This window comes from Manis pentadactyla, chromosome 14 (genome assembly GCF_030020395.1).
Source record: "Manis pentadactyla isolate mManPen7 chromosome 14, mManPen7.hap1, whole genome shotgun sequence".
In the NCBI taxonomy this organism is placed as follows: Eukaryota; Metazoa; Chordata; class Mammalia; order Pholidota; family Manidae; genus Manis; species Manis pentadactyla.
Window position 1 is genome coordinate 89879925 of NC_080032.1, and position 15552 is coordinate 89895476.

Here is a 15552-nt window from a genome sequence, read left to right on the forward strand (position 1 = left end):
AAGAGTCACTATAAAGATTGTTTTTTTTAAAATGATTACATAGAAATCCAGGAGGAGCAGAAAATCGAGCTTGGTCCTACGCTCTGGTTGAGAGGACAATACTCATTTCCAACTTTCTGAGGGTTGAATTCTAGCCATTGTGGGCAGACTGACAAGCCATATCTAAATTGCCATTTTTCAAAAGCTCACTGCAAATGTGGTAGGGAAATTGTCCCCCACCCAACTCGCACCCTACATAAACAGAGCACACTCTCATTAGGATTTCATTTTAGATTCACTGGAAAGGACTCAAATTTCATTTCTGAAATTCCCATCTAACCAGGTATAAAGAATACCCATGGGGAATTAGAAAACATTTTTTGGGGAAAAAAATGAAACTAAATACTGCTTCAGTCTAGGTGTCATTAAAATCCGCTTTTCTCTTTCTGGCCACGTATTCTCCCAAATAGGGCAGCAAATGCTTTTGAACTGGTCCTGACCGTCACCCTCTCCCAGGGAGAAGGCAGGATTCATCGGTGGCATTAGAAAGATGGCACAACTGGAAAAGATCTTGGAGTTTGTAAGTTGAGCCCTTGCACTTTAAGAACCATCACGCAGGGGCTGAATAACTTTCCCCAGGTGGCAGAGTAAAAAGCATTGCCCTGAAATTTAATATAATTTTGAGATCCTGATTTGAAGTATTCTGTGTCAAATGTAGTATTCAAGCTCCTAGGAACTGAACTGAATTTCAAACCCCCGAGTCCTGGCTTGACTACAGCATGAAGCAGGATAATAATGCCTCCAAAGGATCAGGCTTGAAATGTGTTGGGTGTGTAAGTCCTTAATGAATGTTAGCTACTATTAAGAAGAGTTTTCAGCTGCCGGGAAGTATTAGGTGCTTCTTACATGCCTCTCTGTTCATGATGTGAATATCCTTCAAAGCTAGGGACCAAAAATCCTCACAGAGACTTAAGGACACAGAGAATATAAGGGAACCATGCAACCCCATTATCCTTTAGCCATTAAAGGGCCTTTGCTGTCTCGAACATCCCTTGCTGGCCTATTTTTGGGACACCCTCCCTGGGAATGAGGCCCCTGGAAGGGGCCGGCCTTGCGCGCCCGTGCCCTGCAGGACCACTGGGCGGAACGCCTCACCAGCTTTCCCGGAGGCTTCGGTCTGCGTCTGAGCGGGGCAAGGTGCCCTCGATTTCTGCAAACACTACTGATGCCTCTTCATTTGCTTCCTGGTCATGGAAACATGGTCTTCATTTCTTGCTGGGTTATGGCAGGTGTGGGATGAGGAAGGAGGCAGGAAGAAGAAAAGGGAGCCGACTTCCAGTCCTGCACACCCTTCCTTCCCACGCCTTGGAGCCCGAGTGGTTGTCCCTTTATCTTCAGGGCAAACGTCAGGAAGATGGTTATGTCATCACCGAGGGAGAGGCCATTCCTGGGCAAGACCGAGAGTCGCGTGGGAGCAGGAACCAGGCAGCTCAGGTGGTAGAATGGGGCTCCGAGGCGCCCTGGGGCTTCCTTGGGGCCCGTTTGGGGTGGGAGAGGATTCAAGCCTGTTGCTTTCTCGCGGCGTTTTGCTCGGTGCACACAGCAGAGCCCCAGCAAATGCTCCGCAACGAATGGATGTGCGCGTGCGCTCCCTGCGCGACCAGGCGGCTCTGAGCCTCCCTTGCAGACGGAATGGGGGGGCGGGGGTAGGTGCGAATGAACTGCTATCAGGCTTCTGCCTCTCACGTGCTGCTTCAGGGCGGATGAGGCGCCGTGGGCCGGCCGCCTGCTGACCCTCAGCCACGGGCCCTCCACGGCGAGCCCCTAAGTCTGTTCCCTTCTTGTTCCCCGCTGTTCGTCCGGGATCTCATTTACAGTCGTTTGAGTTACGCACTAATTAACCAATTAGCAACTGTCGACTTTTTCTTTCTTTTTAAGCCCTCTAGGACTCATGGCTTCTTTTCCAAGGTAAGTTTCTGTCTAGGAACGGGCTCATGCACGTGGAACGCCTCTCTCTGTAAATGATACGCAGGTGGAGGCTCCCCGCCGCTGCCTGCGGGGGGCCCAGGCCCCGGCCAAGCCCCTCCTGCGGCCGGTCGCGTCCCTCCGCTCAGCTTTCCCTGCCTCCGCAGGAGGGAAAATACGGGTGTGCGGAGACTGTGAGAACGCAGATCCAGATGGAGAGGAAGAGGCACAACTTCTAGTTTCTGTTCTGTTCATATTCCATGACGCATTTCTATTGATGATAATAATAAAACTTAGCTCAAAGATGATGGCGTTGAAATAAAAGTGGCGGCAGCCATTTCCCGGGCGCACGGAGCAGAGGGCAGGTCTGAGGAAGTACCTGCCGCCCGGCTCCCTCCAGAGGACCAGGATCCTGGGGGCGCTGCCACTTACTGGCCCTCCAGCCCCACACCAGTCACTTAACCTCATTACATGTGCTGTGTCATTTGTAAAATAAAGGTAACAACAGTGGCAATGGAAGTAGGTAACATATACATAGCTTTGCACAGGGTCTAATGCAAAACTAAACACCAAACAGAAGCTGCCCTTAGAGATATCCAGGCAACTAACAGACATAGCAGGTCTAATTCCCAATGATGTGATGTTAACACTTCCATTTTCCTCTAGATTTTAAGGCCATTCAGGCATGGAATCATTTTGAGAATGAAGTACTCTAATTATTGAGACTATTCCCCCATGTGTATTTCCCATAGAAAACCCCTGTCCCCTTTGGCCAGGACTTCTAGACGAACCAGACTCATCATTTATCCAGTTAGTCCAGGAGAAAAGAAAGTCTGATGAATTCATAGGATGCCGTGAAATTAGCCCAGCAACTAAATGAACTGGGAAATGGTTGACTCTTCACAACAGATTCTTTGCCTCCCTAAAAGTTGAACTCCTTCTGATTACAGGGATTCTCCCATTTGGTGAAAATGCAGAATCTCCCACTGGGAAATGGGAGGACTGAGACACCCTCTCCTCTTGAGACTTGGACGAGGACAGGCAGGTGTTCTCGTCTCAGGCTGTGGACCTTGAGCGAGCCGGGCAGCTGACGTGCCGGAGAAGCGAGGCCGCGGTGGCCGTCTGGAGCGCTCACCTGGTGGAGGCTGCACAGAAGCTCTAACGGGATCGAACGGTGGGTCCAGACTGTTTCTTGCGCCCAAGGCTTCATGATTCTGGTATGTTTTCTAAGTCTGGTTCTTTGTTCTTTCCAAGGATTCTGTGAGACTCCAAAATCCTTACAATAATTTTTTTTGCTTTAAGTTTGCCAACGTTGATTTCTGTTGCTTACAACTAAAAATCCTAACTGAAATCCTATTGTTCTTTCCTTTGACTGAGTACATGACAACTGAGATGATTTGTGGTGCTTCTGTTCTAATCTGAAGAAAAGAATTGAGGGCTGCCTTTCCTCCCACCTCAGAACTACGTAAGTGATCATTAAAAACTTTAGCAGCTGAAACTAAGACTGGGACTCAGAATAGGAGTTAGGAAACAGAGAGAGGAAGAAATATGGGGGCATGGGTGCAGGGAAGAGCCTTACTATGCCCCCTGGCACAGTGCAGGGTGGTAGGAAGTGCTGGGAACAAGGAACTCGGCACAGAGGAGGTGGGGCACATGCTCTTCAGTCCCAGGTCTCACCTGTGCCCCCCTCACTGTGGGGACTCTGGGCTGCAGCCCTTCAGTCCTCTCCCACCGCAAAGAGGCCCCAAGGAGGCCCCTGGGCTGCTCGGAGCCCCATTCTGCCACCCGAGGTACCCGGGAAGGACAGAGACCAGGCTCTCCTACTGTCAGGCTGGATGAATTTGAGTTATTTATGCTCTCTAAAGCTCGCTTTCCTCATCCGTAATAAGAGGATAACCACAGCCCTGCAAAGTAGTGACAATTCACACGACCTCCTTCACACCGCCCGCTGTCGCAAAGCGAGCCATCCGCAGTCAGTAACTGGCTTTGTGTAACTGTGGCCATCGCCATGGCTGCTATTGCATCTCTCTCTTTTCAGGAGCAATGGGCTACCTTGGGATGGCACTGAACAGCTTAAAGGTAACATTATGTTATGGGGTTTTAGTAGGAAAGGACTAAGAGAACGGCAAGAATTCCACCACTGAGCTGCCTTGTGCTAAAAATATTTAAATAGATGATAGACAAGACTTTTTTCAAAACTGATCAAAGACATGAGCCACTCATTCAAGAACTGCTACAGACCCCAATACACAGTAAACCACACATAGATCCCTCATATCAAAGGCTCAGGAACAAAGAGAGAAGCATGTGGACAGCCAGGGCCGTACTTTAGCTGCGCTGATGCAGCAGAGGAGCGATGGACGCCGGAAGACGATGGGGTGATGTCCTTCACAAAAATGAATGACACAGAATACGGGAGGGGTGGGGGAAGGGAGATCAAAGATCCTGAGGTCGTAACACAGCTAACCTGGGAAAAAGTGATTATTTTTGTTACAGTGTTGTAAGTTTTCTTTTTTTTTGTAAGTTTTCTTAATGGACATAAAAGGAAAAAGCAAGGATATGCTGCTTACTAGAAATATGCATTGGACATGAGATCGCAAACACAAGGCAGGAAAAAATCTACCTTAAAAACACTCAACTAACAGTGATGGGACCCCCACCAGACACCGTAAGACTACAGGAAAAGAGGCATTATTGCAGATGAACAGATTCCATAAGCGCAAAATATTAATGTACCAGGAATTTACTAGGATGCTAAATATATTGTGAATCCAATACTATGGTGAGAACAGACCACTGCCTGTCCTGAGAGGGTGCTGGCTGGACCCCACTGACTACAAGTTTCTGATGGGACCAGAGTGAACTGTGGGGTCTGGACACCACTGTTCGAAGTCTTGGTCCTCACTGCCCCTGCTATGAGCTACTTTGACATCAAGGCAGAGCTAAAGATTATTATCCTGTTTATATTTTTTAGACTATTTCTTAGAAGCTTGGGGTGCAGCCAAGAAACCCGGGGTTCTGAGTGACGCTAGGCAGCGAGATTCTGAATCACATCCAGACCCTCTGATTCCTGGGGAAGGACGTGGCCTGAGGCTAAGGCGATGACACAAAGTATCTTCCTTGCCTTCAAGCGTCTGACACTCGGGAAAACCAGCCTGTAAACGTGACTAAAACGCAAGGTCACGGTAAACGTGGTAAGAATGGGAGACGTAAAAGGACACATGGCGCGGGAGGCGAGGCGGCGTAAAGGGAGGGACGAACAAGGCAGGGCCGCGGCGCAGACACCACGCTCAGAGGCGCGCGGGCTGGGAGGCCAGGTTCCACCGCACATCCGCGCCCGAATGGCCACAGGGTCAAAATGCAACGAGGTCAAAGCTCTGTGGGCCCTGAGGGTATCCCACACCCTTGATCCTTGCACTTAAGTATAGTTAGAGATACGGTTATTAAAATGATGATTTAACAAAAGAAATATGTAGAAGACCAAGAAGTAAAAATGTGCACGTTCCACGAGCCCCTCACTGCGTGCAGCTTTCCACGGGCACAGCTCGCTTGGTGGACGACGTGGGGGGCTGCGCCCCACTGAGCCCCTGGTCCTGTTCATCCCTGTGGGGGGTGCAAACCCAAAGCCCCCACGGCCTCCGGAGGGCGGCCGCGCCGAGTCAGCTCTAGGGCACCAAGGGAGCCGCAGCGCCCTGCCCACTCGCCCCTCCACGTGGAAACCGCAGGGCACAGGACTGCAGAGAACACGGGGGACTTCAGAAAATGCCTGGCAGAATAAATCTTCCATTTAATCACCACCGTGCCTGATGTACACAAGGCCCAGATGCCTCCGGAATCCCCCCGTCTCTGTCCGCCTGAACACCAAGGCCCAGGGCTCTCTCAGGTGAAGATGCGGCCTTATAGTCCCGGCAGAAATGGCAGGCCAATTGAAAGTTTTTGTAGCCAAAGTATGACTGGAATAAGATCAGGAAACAAAACAAAGTTCTCTTTCATGTAACTCTCTGAGCCTGCATATTCCTGCTTGTCTGCACCCCAGGGAGGACGGAGGTCTCAACTACGAATAAGGAAAGACCGTGGGTGTTCATCGTATACCTGTGTGTGTATAGACAGAAGGCAGGGTTAGCTAATCAGCCGTGTGTGTGTGTACATGTGTGTGTGTACGTGTGTGTGTGCGTGTGTACGTGTGTGCGTGTGTGTGTACATGTGTGTGTGTGTGTGCCTTGACAAATATCGAGGACTCACTCTATGCTGGGCACCAAGAAGTACTGGGGACATAACAGTGGACAAAACACAGTCCCTGCCTTCAGGGAGCTTAATTTCGACTTGAAAACAGATGATCCTTACATATCATAATATGTAATATGCTGCGGGGGTGGGTGTGTGGTGGCCAAGGTGATAAGGACGAATAAGCAGGGAATGGAGACGGGCGTGTCAGAGGGCGAGGTGACTGCCTGCGGTGGTCAGGGGAGGCCCAGGGGTAAGGGGATCCCTGAGCAGAAATGGGGAAAATGCGGGCACCCGCCTCCCAGAGCCCTGGAGGACTAGCCGAGGACCAGAGTCCGGCAGGGGGCACAGAAGGAGGCTGAGGGGAGCAGCCTTCCAAGTCCAGGGAGCAAGAGAGGTGGCTGCAGGCAGCCAGAGCGTGGGGACAAAGGGGAGAGGGCAGGACGGTGACAGATGGCCCTGACCCGGGGGGTGGGGGGCGCTCGGCCTCGCTGTCCATGGGAAGGACTGGCTCTCACCGTGAATGGATCCGCTGGGGGCCTTAGAGGGGCAGTGACGTGAGATGACTTACATTTACAGTTGCCGTCCTGGCTGCCCTATGGAAGGACACAAAAGTGGGACAAGGGCTGGAGGGGGGACACAAAAGCACAGAAGGCCATCGCGGCCGTCCAGGCAGGGAGCCAGGAGCTCGGCCATCAGGACAAGTGCCGTGGCCCCTGCGCAGAAGCTGAATGCACCTCCATCCAAAACTGGGTTCCCCTGTCGAGACGGGTGGCGTCCCTCAGATGCACACACGCCGAGAAGGCAGGAACGAGTTCATTCCTCAGGTAAGGAGGCTTTTGGTGAGAACAGACCTCCCAAGGGACCCGGAAGCGGGGCTGCACTGAGGGTCCCTGCAGGGCTGTGCCTCCCCCGGGCCAGTGGCGGGTGGGGCTCTCCCCTCAGCTTTCCCAGTTCAGGGCACAGGGGGAGGGAGGAGGAGAGCTTAAAACTGAGCATCAAACATCCAAAAACAGGGTCGGAGTCTTTATTACATAAGGTGGAGATGGGAAGACGTGATCAGATTCTGGAACTGTTTTAAGACAGAGGCATGACATTTATACCTAGGATGGGATTTGCGTGAAAGAGAGAGAGAGAATTTAAGGACGGTTCCCTCTCTCACCAGATCTTAGTTGGGAAGAGCTGAAAAATCAGTAAGAAAGTTGTTTTATTTGTTCACATTCCCCACCACCCCCCACTTCTAACTGAAGGTTTCATTTAATAAAGACCATGTCCTTTACTTCTTCTCTTTAATCATCTTCAACCTCCCCAATCGTTTTCCCTGGAAGCCGGGACAGTGCCCAGCAAGAAGGAATGTTCAGAAAATGCTCACTGGTTGAAAAGATTTACAATCATGTATTATTAGAACATTACACTGACTTAAAGTTACATGCTACCTTGCTTAGCACTCAAATCAAGCGCTAATGTTAAGGGAAATTTTCTCTAATATCCTACATTATAAAACTGGGATTTTATATCATAATGCATCACAGGTGTATTTAAATATCTGGGGTAAAATAAAGAATCTTTCACTTACAACTTTTATTTCAAAAGTGACCTTTTATTATTTTATAGCTAATTAAAGAGGCAGCTGGTTATAATAGAAGTGTCCTAAAACTGGAGCCTTGAATTCTGGCTCTTATTCCCATTTTTGCCATGAGCTAAGAGAATGTGTTGTCCTGGCTGCATCGGTTCTCTTTCCTGAGTCTCGGCAGCAAAATGAGGGAATAAGATTCAATAATTCCCGGGGTCCCTCTTCCAATGAGGTCACGCGCGTGCTGACGGCAGATGCAAGGCTTTCAAGAACACCTGAGTGATTGGATCCACACGGTTCCTTGGAACAAAACCCTTCACCTTTGCCTTGGCAGATACTAGTGCAATGGTTTCATGGGTAGAGAAATCCAGAAGAAACGTAGCCCCCAAATCAGGAAAATTTATGAGAATTATTTTTAAATAAGTTTTTTTAAAAAAATGAAGCCATCTATGTTTGTTATAGAAAATAAGAAAAATACTAAACAGTATAGAGAATATTCGGTGCGAATTAATAGAATTGGCAATTATGCATTCCTGATCTGCTGAAATTTAGAAATCCTCTGGTCAACAGAATCTGTATATTAAGATTCAGCTTTCAAAACTCTACACACCCATGGTAAGTGTGTTTTGTAGGGTCACTCTTTTGAAATCAAAGAGATTTAAAACACTTAAAACAAATGCAAACTACCTAAAAATCACCTTGACCCTTGATTATTAATCTAAAATGTACAAGTATCGCTCAATATAAGAAGATGACGGTGGTGGTGGTTGGGGGGGTGTAAACCTCGCAGAAAAACACTAGTCACGGGCTTAGACAAACGGTCCAGGAGCTCCCCTCTGTTCAGAGCCGGGGAACGCCACGTTTGGCTGTACCTCAAGCAAGGCTGATCCAAAGGGAGAAATGAGATCCCCACGCACAGCTCATCTCCATCCGCACGGCCCACTCCTCACGACTGCCCCCTCCGTGGACACCGGCCAGCCGCGACCGCCGCTGTTTCCGGCGTCAGCCTCGAGCTGAGGCCGGAAGTCGTCCGTCCCAGCCCAGGGCGCTGGGCGTGAGCTGTAAGCCACCTGATGACACCTCGGCTCTGAATGTGGCGCTGCTTTTGATGATTAGATTTTGTTCTTACTATCGATGCAGAGCTTCCACCTCGACACCCGGCCGGTTGTAAGAGGCTTAGAAAACCAACACAGAGCCGAGTAGGCGTGGCGTTCTGACGGGAGGTGGCAGAGGCGGTCCTGGAACAGAACTTGGAAGACGGGCAGCAGGCAGATTCCGATTCAGAGCCACAGCCGAGACACCACGCCTGGGGCCCGCCCAGGCGGCAACGCGCAGAGGTGAGAACAGGTCTCTGGAGGGGAAGGTCGGTAAGCAAAATTCCAGACCACGTAGGTCCTAGGCTGGCTTCTAGATCCTGGACAGTCATTTTTAAGTCCTGAGACAGTCTCTCCCTGAGGCAAGACAAGATTCTGGAAGCTTTCCCTTGGTGAGAGGCAGTAACTCCTCTAGACCGTCTCAGAAGAATTCCTTATTCAACACATCTTACCTGAGTGCTTACTGCAGGCCTTACATGATGACAAGCAATTGTCAGGCACTTTTTTGGATGTTGTGATTAAAGCATTGAAAAAAAAAAAGAAAAAGCAAAGATATGTGCCTGTATAAAATTTATATTCTGATGACTTCCTTCCCTCATCTAGCACATGCTACTAGCCCTCGCAGAAAGGTGGGTGGTCATGACCCAAGGCCGGTCCCCACCTGGAGAAGCAGGGCCCCCCGCAGAGGACTCACTGACGGGTGTGTCTGTGGCGGATGGGGGGCTGGTGTGTGGTGGGGGGCAGGGGAGCAGTGGGCAATCATATGCTGCCCAGGGTCAATCAGTTACTCTCATGTTTAGGAACAACTGGAAAACATTAATAAGAATGATCATGGTGAGATCTGGGATAGACAGACACATTACATAAAACTAGCAAATATTTTTTAAATAAGAGATTTTGAAGAGAAACATTGAGCCTCATTTACATAATTTAATCTAATCTTATAGACCTGATTCTAGTCTTAATCACAAAGTGAAGCGCTGATCAACTCAGATAATTACTCACTTGACAATGCCTGATGGGAAAAAACCTCTCTCGGTATTTTTCTGTCTCTAGTTCCTCAGCTAAGTGGGATAAATATTGACAGTTACTGACAAATATTGACAGATGACTGCACTTTGTTACAGGGGTTTGCCTAGTACTCTCTCTGGGGATATTTCAAAGTCATATCCCATTCAGACCTCGAAATTAATTTTTTTCTAGTTTGCAAGCAAGGAATACTTTTGCATCATTCCAAATGAAGAGAAATTCCTCATTTTGGAGAGCAAAAATGCATTTTCTTTCTTCATCTAAGCAAAAACTGCCACTGAGCAAATGATCTCATGTGGCTTCTGGTGATTTGTTGATTCAAATGCATTAAATTGCTCAATTCAAAACTAAGTGGGAATTTGTAATTCAAAGAGAAACATCAAATCAACCTTACATATAACCTTGCTCACAGTGTCTTAAACAATGTTGGCTAATTTAACAAAAGATGAATTCTGTGCTGATTTTCTTTGCTAAGATAATTCATCTCTAGCCATTTCCTAAAATGACTTAATATTTCCTGGAAATACTCGGGGTTTCTGAGGTTTCCTTGAATGTGAATTTCAATCATATAATTAAGAGATTGTTTTAGTCATCACAAGTAATATTGCTGCTATAACGAACAACCATAATTCTTGGTGGCTTACCGAACCAGAGGTTAATTTCTCATTCATGTCATGATCCCGTTGAGCGTTCAGTGATCAACAGCCTCCCTGCAGCCAATGGCTCCACCATCTTCTAGAGCAGGGGCAGAAAACATGTTCTGTAAAGGGCCAGATAGTAAATATCTTAGGCTTTGCCAGTTAAGAGGAAAAATCAAAGATAGTATCTAGGTAGTTACATACTGAGAGAAAACATTTCAGAAAATATTGTTTTGATGAAATTCAAAACAAAACCCAAGTATAGTTCTTTGCAATATAAGTCTCCTAATGTAAAAAAGAAAGAATTATTTTGTTTGGGAGATCCATTTTTTCTTGAGTTTTAAAAACTAGTTTCCTTATCATCAAAATGATTGTAAATGGTCATCAGTTCATACTCATCTATAATAAGATTTTTTTTCATATTTCCTCTTCCCACATGGATAAGTTCTGCCAATAATATCAATACATGAATGTGTGATTTTGATTGACCATATTGGAAGGTATTTTCAGGATTCTGCTAGATTCTTCTCTTGCATTTTAACCTGTCATTCCATTGCAGACCAACCACTCTCAGTTGAGGATTGGGAAGACAACTATGGGTTTTGAACAATTAATGTGGATTTGAAATTTGGAAATTTCTTTTGTACTTGCCTGGAGATACCAAAAACATTGCTGGATCAGTAGTTTGAACTGGGCAAACACATCACGGTAAATTTGTGTCGGGATGGAGATTTTGGTTTTTGTTTAACTTCATAGCATAAAAAGTATATAAAACAGCTTGATATCACTGTCCCATTTTCTCCTCTGGGTCTCCCACTTCTCTTTGTATCAGGGCCGCTGTGACTGTGCTGAGACCAGCGGGTCAGGGTAGCAACGTCCGTCCCAGTGGCTTCCTCAAACAGTGAGATTCTGGGCCAGAGAGCCAGGCAGCAGGTCTGCTATTAAGGGATTTTAAATTGTGGATTTCTAACACCACAGTGAAACAGTTCAAAATCCTTTGCGTTCTTAGTAGGAGAGGCTGTTTTATGGTGTGTTGGCATATATTGTTTTATAAAAAGGAAGTGTTTCTAATGGCATTTCAATGTTTCTGCTGATGCAAAGTAAGTTATTAGTTTGCACTTACGTGTTCTGGCCACTGAAAGATACTATATTTCCAGGGAAACAATCTTATTTCTTTAGACAACAAATGTATGTTCTTCACTTCTGTTCATTGATTTCTAATTGAGTTTATGGTTCAGGCTATGGATTGAGATGTTCTTTGAAGTAGGGTAGGTAAACCTCAACGTTTTATGTAAATGGCCTCAGCTCCGCTGCTGTGTTTAAAATACACACTTAAAATCCCTCTCTACAGACAGCTAAAGTAAAAAATGCATCCTTCTGGGCGGCAAACACGAGGTAGTAGCAGAGTATTATATAGTCAACGTTAAATAAAAACCCAAACTGGAATGTGCAGAAAATAGGATTTGGTTAATTTGTGGCCTCACCATTATTTTTGTCTTTAATGGTTTTAAAAGCAAGCCTCCTGGAATAGATTGGTGCATTCGGTTGAAGACGACAGTGATCTCGTTTGCTTGCACTGCAGTGTCACAGGGGACTCACCCAGGGACCAGGACAGGCTGGCGTGGGCATATATTTGCAAAAACAGAACAAACGAACCACCGTCGGCATGTACGGGAGCAGCCGCACTACAGGGTATGGCTTGTCGAGGCGCAGCTCCCCATTCCTGGTTACCTCTGTGGGTCCTACTGCGGTGCTGACAGGATGCACGAGACTGCTGCACTCTTCATTTGAAGTAACAAAATGCTATTCACCTAAATATTTGTAAACGAAGTCCTCTTCCAGATTAAACTCTAAAAATATCTCTCCACCTCAAGATCCTGAACTTTCTATGAAGTCCCTTTGACGGGTAAGGTAACATAGTCCCGGGTTCCAGGGATTAGGATGAGGAGATCTTGGGTGGGGAGGGGGTTGGAAAGTTTTGCTTCCACAGTTAGAAGGTCACTGTATCAAAAGCACAGCGCTTCGCCACCTAATTTGATGACAACATAATCCACACTCCGCTGTGCCTTAGAAGTGTACCGTTTGAAGTTCACTTTTCCTTTCTTGTTTTGACATGATAAATATGCACGGTAATGAAATAAAATCAAGACTCTTCCATGGCGCAGCTGAAGTGTGTTATGCCTCCCTTGGGGCTGCAGAGCTTTGACAGACCAGTGTCTTTCTGAAGATTATTTTAATGCTCTTTAATAACAAGCCCCCGTAGGCCCCCCTCATGGCTTCAGATGCCCTGCAGTTTCCTCATGAACCAAGCTTCATATTCATTTGCTGGCAGTAAGTACCACGTGCCTGCAGCCACAGCCAAAGATGCTTTCCAGACATTGGTCTGAAATCAGTTTGACTTTATTATCTAACTACACCACTGGTTTTGTCTTAATTTTATGGTGGCTAAAAAATGGCTATTAAGGTGACCTTTGCTGCAAGACTCAGTCACTTTGCTTAACAGAAGTTTTCTGGTCACACAAAGCCCCTTCTCGATCACATCACCCACTGTTTCGGATCAGGAAGCCACAGACATTAGCAGACCTTTGATGGCCCGCACTTTTAGACTCTTTCTGTTCCCTCTCATTTCTGCTTGCAAAGTGGCCAACTCTTTTCTAAGCCCATTTCTTTCCTGTAATACCCTGCCAAATGCAAACTAGTTCGGGCTTGCTGTTCACATTGTTTTCTAACCTCTTTCGGAGCTCCAAGTCAGTAAGCACATGGCCTGCCTATCAAATCACTGCTAGCAACAAATGTTTGCAGTGTCTTTTCCAAAGCCTAACACCTTCCTGATGTTGAGCCTGCTGACCACCTTTCTACTGATAAGCCATAGTCTCCAGTTTCCACTGGAAAAATTATGTATTAGTTAGGCTAAGTGCTGTTGCAAACCACATTAAAACCTCAATAGCTTAGCACAATTCAATTTTATACCTCATTCCTGCCGTAGTCCAACCTGGTGCTCGCTGGGCAGTGTTCTGTGCGGCCACGCAGACTCCAGTCCTTGGGAGGAGACGGGAGTGAGCTAGTCAGGGTTTCAGACCTAAATATTCTGAGAAGATGCTACAAGGAATGACACAGGAATTCAGGTACAAGAGAGGCATTTGAACAACTTAGGAAAAAGTAAACTGAAAATTAGATCCAGATAAGGAACAAGAGTCACTAAACACCAAGTCCCAGAGAACTGGGCTAAAGCTCTTAAAATATCTCCACAGGCAGGACTGTCAGAGATTCTGGTCAGCACGTGGGCATTCGCTGGACGTCAGTTGTAGGAGCCGAAAGGGGGCAGAGGAAGGAACCCAGGCGGACGTGGCCTTCGCCCTCCACAGACACCCTCGCATGCATGTGCGCTGCCCAGGGCCTGGGAGGGCTCCTGCTCTAAGCGTGGGAGTTGTCACTCTTTTTATTGATTGTCGTTGTCACTGCAAGTTGGTTTAAAGGTTAAAAATAATGTTTCAATTCTTTTCGTCTTGTTTTGGAACTCACAAAATTATATCAGGATTAGCTGTGTATTTGGTTTGTCAACCTGAAAGTAAAGAACCACAATGAGAGGAAAATGAATGTTTATTTGAGATTAAGAATTGCAATTTCGGGAGCACAGATTCAGGCAGATGCCCAGTGTTCCTTCCCTCTTGGAGGGTGGAAGCAGGGGTTTTTATGAGGGAAAGGAAGGGGGCAATGACATGAGTTACAAAAGAAAAAAACATTTTTCTGAGGGTGTTGACAAGCTCAGCTCCTCTGGGTTGTGCATTGATTGCAATTTTCTTTCAGAGCCCATGACCACGGGCCACGGGCAGGACGCCCATTCCCTGCTGGCGCCTCAAACAGCTGCTTAGAACAGTTCCTGCTTCGCCCCAGACTTTTGGCACAGTGCAAACAAGGGCGGGTAAGGCAGTTTCTCTCCAGCAGCCAGTCTGACTCCTTTTTAATTTGGCTCCAGTTGTGTCGATTTTTCTATGTGAACTTTCTTTGGTTTTATTTATTTTCCCAATTGTAATCTTGACAGCCTTATATATTAGATATTACTGTCAGTGAGAACTCCCTATGCGTTAGGGTACGTGCCCATTTTTTAGAAAATGAACCTCACCAAGATTAAGTCAGCAAGTGACTTGAACTCAGAGCAGGGACATGAACTCAGATCCAATATAATTTTTGACTTTCAACAACTTTCAGGTCTTCCGAATGGTTAGGAGGATCCTGGATAACTAGTCTTGATACCCCTCCTATAACCACAGAAAGCAGATCATCTTTAAGACAACAGACTGAAAAAGCAACGCTTGCCACTACTGGTGTTTGCTCGGGCTGGGGTTAAGGCTCGGGACCCAGTATTTACCCAGCCGGATGGAGAGTGGGCCACTGCGGGCAGTGTTTCCTTAGAGTTTGCTAAAAAGACACGTATCCTTCACGGGCTCCAAAGGAGAATTCGGATGCTGTATCTAGGGACCTAGATCTAGAAGTCTAAATCTCACGAAATCTGAATCGCTCCCTCTCTTGCGGTTGTGATGGTTAGAGATCAGGTTGCTTGGCAGTCTCTCCGGAACTCAGATCCGGACTGCTGCCTCGCGTGTCTCTGCAGAGCCCCGGCAGAAGGAACACAGACACAGCCTCGTGTCCCCGCAGGCGGCAGGGCAAGACCAGATTTCTAGAACCTCATGGGCTGCACTGCGCAGCTGCCCCCTGCTCTGAAGGAAGATTCCTGTGTGTGAATAATAATCTGTGTAATGGGCTCCAGAAGAGAAATGTAGAAAGTAGGATGTACTTGCTAATGGGGAAGGGCTGACTCTCATTTGGGACCTGAATAAATCAGTATCTCTTGGGACTAACATCCAACAGGCTATGGTAGCAAACAAGTGGCTGTCGGACGCAAGGTTCTTCTACCAGCCTCTCTGGCACCTGAAAACAATAACATTAAGAAAAACAGGCAACACAGTGCGTGCTCACATTGTGTCAGAAACTGCGTCAGGTGCTTATGAATAATCGTCGCACCCTGACAGACCCCTACACGGTCGGCAGT